The following is a 6,000-nucleotide window of genomic DNA, read 5'->3' on the forward strand; positions in this document are numbered from 1 at the left end:
ACCCAAGTCTAAAACCAATCCAATAATAAGGATCTGTTCAGTTTGGTCTGTGTTTTTTCGATCGACCTTACCAGTTCAAGCTAGGTTTTGACACCCTTAGTTGTGATGCATGGCTTGTAATTGTGGTATACGCTCGTAAATTAATAGTTTGATACCATTGATATTGGTATAAAACTTATATATATCTTGCAATGCATGCATGGCTGTATTGGTCATACCAAGAGTTTTTTTGGTAGAAAGTCATACCAATATTGATACGCTATGGGATCATTTTGGTACCGGTATCAACGATGCATCGGTCATTGAGCAAAACAATGGTAAAAAACTCTTCCAATATGAGTAGAACTCAAAACTGCATGTGTATGAATTGTCTCCAATGTCACATCACCAATTAGTAAGAAACGTAGCCACATCGTCGTGAACAAGTAAGGGTTAAGTCATATCAAATTATCAATGCCACTCTCCTAAATAACGATGTTGCCCTCTATGGTGCGAAAAGGTCTTTGCAACACGCCCAAAATATGAAACAGCCTTTAAAAGGTCCTCTAGTTAATGTACACTCAAACAACTAAGCCACATTGAGACTCGACAATTGTGCTCACACAAAAATTATTCACAATAAAGAAAACTCAAAGGTATGCAAAGCTAGCAAAAGAGGGGCTTTGAGACAGTAAGAGAACAAAACAAGATTGTAGCCAATAGTAAGTTGCGCCCTCTATTTACATAGGGTAAGTACCATTTAGACACACCTCCCAGAATGAGCACACTTCCATGTACTAAATGGTAAAGAAACACATCATACTGCAAAAATCATGTCCTTACATAGAGGTATACCCCTTGATATATATGTGTAAGATCATGATCGATTTTTGAGATTTAGACCGAACCATGTATAGGTCTCAATGACAAAGAGTCACCACTTAGATTAGGATATATGACCTACACATCAAAATAATAATATTGATTTCACTGAAACTGATCCAACCAAAGGTCTGTTTGTATCAGTCTACAATTCGACGAAGATGTTAGGGACCTTGGTCTACCCGATACAAGCCATATGCATCATGAATTCAGGTAAAATAACAAAAAAAAAGGAAGGAAAAGAAGGGACTCACCTATATCTAGTGGCACTACAAGGTTAGTATATGAAAAGTGAAGAAAATCTAAGTGAAATCATAGTATCTAAATAATGTAGTATCCCTATATAGCATGGTTAATGTCATTACGAAAAGCGTCACTACATATGTTACGTTGACACCTAAAAACACAAAAATTAGATTTCAATCATGCACCGGAAGTACACTACATGATAAACAGAGAACAAATATGGTAATAAGATAAATAAAACCTTGGAAATTCATGTTGTCACGCCCCCATCCCAACAAGGGATAAAATACATTATAAGGGGTGACTAGGACAACGCTTGTCATCCTACTAAGCTGCCAGGATCACTGATACAGTGTCCCAACGCATAGTCATAACTAATATTAAAACAATATAATATCAGAGTGCGGAAAGGAAAATATTACATTCCAAATGATCAGTAGTTTTTTTTTTTTTTTGCAGAAGCGTATAAAATCAATAGTTACAAGATGATCAAAGCCTAGATGATAAATACTGTAGTTAATCCATTTTTCATTACCATCTAATGATGATTAACAAGGGTATAACAGTAAATGTTTTTACATGGGCCTACGCCCTAAAATAAACAAAAGGGGAACAAGTCCCTAGAATTCTCACGGCCCGTAGGCGCAATCGTCACAAGGACACCCGTTGCCATGTTCCTCTAACATACTTCCGGCTCCTCCGCACTGCATCATAATCTAAAAATTGTGTACACGAGGGGGTTAGCTCTCCACTGAGCCAGTGAGGGGATGGGGATGCACAAACACACAATTCACATAGTCCAATGATGCATGCATATGTTAAGTAAATTTTCCACCTAACATCACAACTAAGTCAATGGCATATGCTCTTGTGACAACTCGGGAGACACTGTGGGTCACTTAACTTATCGCCACAATGAAACCTCAATTGTCACCGGGACCTACGCCGATCGAAGCCTCCAAGACCACTCGGTGGCGCACCCTAATAACCAATACTACCATGACTGGCCTCTCCCACCTCCACAGAATCCGGTGTACTGATTACCCAACACCTAAACCCCTGTTGGTAAGGGTCGTAGCATAAGGGTGTAAAATCCTAGCCACAGCTACATGCAAGTCCTATCGTCCCGAGAGGTAATCCGGCGCATCAACTTTTCATCCGGTTTAGTGCCCGGTTACACAAGACCGCACGCGACATACGTTCAACATGACATTCAACATAATTTCTTCATAAATATATATAGTATCCGGAGTTCCGACCGCACCCACCAGCACCGAGACCCATCAAAGTAAAGCATCTCCAATTAACCTCATAACATTCATATATAAAAATATGCAATATGCGCAAGCATGCTTAATAATTTATAATGATGACATAATATACAATGCAATAATAATATCAAACCCAAACAACCAAACCCACTCACAACGTATACGCCAAGCACCAAGATTATCAGTTGTCGCATCGATCAAGCAATAAGCCACAAGATGAATATATTAACCTAAACAAAGAGTGAAATAAGGTTAAACGAGCGAAGGGAAAGGATCCCCAAAAGGTCTTCCATAATCACTTAAGTATAAGGTTTTAGAAACAAAGTGGTTGCAGGAGTGGTTTCATGCCCAAATTCTGCAACCACATGCAAATCCTAGGAAACCAGGGGTTCGTGACGTTTTAGTCAAGGTCGGTTGCGGATGTGGTTTTAAAACCGAAACCGAGTGTAAATCCTAGGAAACCGGGTGCGAAGCGTTTTAGTCAAGGTCGGTTGCGGATGTGGTTTTGTAAAACCGAAACCGAGTGTAAATCCTAGGAAACCAGGGGTTCGGGACGGTTTTAGTCAAGGTCGGTTGCAGGATGTGGTTTCGTAAACCGAAACCGCCCATAAATCCGAGCTTCACAGGGGCCTTCTCGGGAGGTAATTTCAGGGTGGTTTCTTGCTGGTCTGAAACCACATGTAAATCCTAGCTAACCAGGGGCTTAGGAAGGTCTCTGCCAAGGGTGGTTGCAGGTGTGGTTTCTCAGGTCTGAAACCACATGTAAGACCACATACCTGCAGAACCGAAAATTGAAAGGTTTCTCACTAGGGATTCATTTTCCAAGGGGTTTAAAGGTAGGGAGGCTTCAAGAAAGCTTCCTCCTAGGTCCATTAGAGTTCTAAGACCTCATTAGGTCCATGTAATCCCATGGATTTAAGAGGGAAAACAAAGAGAACCTAAATTAAGACATAATAGGGTAGAAACCTTAAATTTCTTAAATGGAAAGAGATTACTTAGGCTTAGGGCTTGTAATGGAGTGAAATAACTCCACCATAGTCTAGGTTTAGAGGTTCCATCGATTCCTTGGGTTCCAAGAGAACCCTAGGTCGAATCTCTCCCATTTCCCAAACCTCAAAACTCAAAATAGATGAAGAGATGTGGGTTTCAATGGCTTACATTCCCCAATGTAGAAAAGCTCCACGTAGAGGGCTCCACAAGGTGAGATTCCAAGCCTTCAACCAAGTTTTTCCATTCCTCCTTCTCCTTTTCTCCTTCCTTCTTTCCTTCTTTCCTTCTTTCCTTCTTTCCTTCTTTCTTCTTTCTCCTTTCTCTCCTCTTTCTCTCCTCCACGATTTAGGTTAGATGGGAGAAGAAATGAAAATGAATGCTTCTCCCCCCCCCTTTGTCTTATTTATAGAAAATGGGCTTGGATCCTTTAAGTTAAATGGGTGGATCCAAGATAAATGGGTCATTAGGCCAAATGGGTAGTTTAAGTTAAATGGGTCAAGAGGGCTTAATGGGTTGACCCATGGTCTTATTTAGGGTACAAGAATGGGTTAACCCATCTTTGGGTCAAATAGAGTCAAATGGGCCCTCAAGTTGAATGGGCCTCTTAACTAAATGGGTCTGCCCACAGGTTTCAAATAGAAAAGAACCCACTTGGGGATGGGTCCATCCATCATAGTATTATAAGCCCATCACACGCTCCCTTAAATAAGTGGGACCCACAAATAGAATATTCCCAACTCAACTAAAATAGCCCGGGCGGTCTAAATCTTGACCCGCACTTCGAGGGCATCGAGGAAAAGGATAAATAAATAAGCCAAGGGCTAGAACTTACTTCTCCATTGCCATGGTGTGTCAATGGTAAGCCCGTATCATGGTCAATAATTTGTAACTGGGTTTGACCACCAGTGAGAACAGCTCACCAGCACGTGGCAGTGATAACCACACGTCACGGGAAAGAAATAATAATTAATTATGATCCGGGGTGCGGGTATAACACATGTATATGCAAAAAGACTAAAATACCTCCAAGTTTAAAACTAACCTAAAACGAAGAAACAAAAGAAAATTAAGGAGGGGAGACCTTACGTATAAAAGCAATGATGGATACTACTAAAATGTGATGTAAAACATTAGCAAAACGTCATCAAAGACCTAGAAAACCAAACCAAACGATGAAAAACAAAAGCTTGAAAACGAATAACATGTGATATAAACTTATCGACTGATCGAATAAAGAAAAATAACAAAAAATAATATAAAATTACAGAAATAAAGAGCACAGTAGAAAGATAAAGAGATGATGCTAAAACATGTGACAAAATTCCCTAAATAAAGCTAAAGAGGCTATGCTTTGAATTATGACACGTAGCAGGGCGGTAGCGATGTACCCTGCACAGTAAATGGAATTATATGAAACCAAAACCAAAAGAAAAAAGCTCACCAAATTTCAACTTTCGTGAAGGATGAAAGGAGGTTGGAACAACATAGGCTTAGGTTTTGAGGAGATCAAGTATGAACCATTGTAAGGGACTTGTAGAAAAACAATGAGATTACCATTTTATCTACCTTAGGAATTATTGGGACTTTCGAGATACTATTGTGGAGATGTTGTGGACTTTATAAAACCATTTAAACGTGTGAGAGATCTGTTATGTATAGTCTAGGGTTTTTATCACTATTTATGACAACATCCACTATATTATATTATAGGGTAAGTGTTTCCTCCAGGGGACACGAAAGCCAATTGAAGCACGCATGGAATCACTAGGCGGTGCATGCGTCGAATCTTGTATTTAGGCATAAGTGCCACGCTCTCTCATCCATGGTTTGTAATCTTGGATCGAATCAATATCGGCTGAAGCCGATCCCGATATCAAACCGATCCCTTGACATCTGACTGGAAAGGTAACTGGATCGGCAATCCCGTTTGGATCGACCGATCCAATCCGAGATCTGGTCATTTGTCAGTGGTCAGGGTTATGATGTCTCTTACACTCTTATATTATATTATATTTATCATTTTTCACATCACCGTCACTTCAAGACTTGGCAAGTTATATATGTATTATTTAACATTTATCTCGAGTTCACATAATATCATTTATATTATATTAGTTTAAACTTATCACATCAATGTCTTTTTAAGTTATATAATGCGTTTTTATATAATATCTTAATATAAGTACTTAAATTTGTATATTACTCTGACCGATAATGGTTCGATCCGATCTAAATAATATTGTCCGGTTCGAATAATAGCAACCGGTTCGATCCGATATCAAAACACCTACGGATCCTGTCGATACATGAGCCAATCCATTAAAAATCGATTTTTGAATGTTTTTCACCGATCCAGACCAATTTATACCGATCCAAAAAGGTATTGATCATAACCGATACCGATACCGATACTGAGATTTTGAACCTTGCCCCCACCACTTAAACCATTATTCCCTATGTATTACATGGGATTTTAGAACTGGTGGCATAGGGGCACGTACCAATGAGAAGGGTTGAGATGCTTTCGTACGTGACGGTAGAGAAGTCTTTTGGTGCGAAGAGGAGAGAGATGATGCAGTGTTCCTTCCGCGGTAATATTTTACAATATTATATGCGCGTATATTTATACAGC

Source organism: Telopea speciosissima, chromosome 4, assembly GCF_018873765.1.
Source record: "Telopea speciosissima isolate NSW1024214 ecotype Mountain lineage chromosome 4, Tspe_v1, whole genome shotgun sequence".
NCBI lineage: Eukaryota > Viridiplantae > Streptophyta > Magnoliopsida > Proteales > Proteaceae > Telopea > Telopea speciosissima.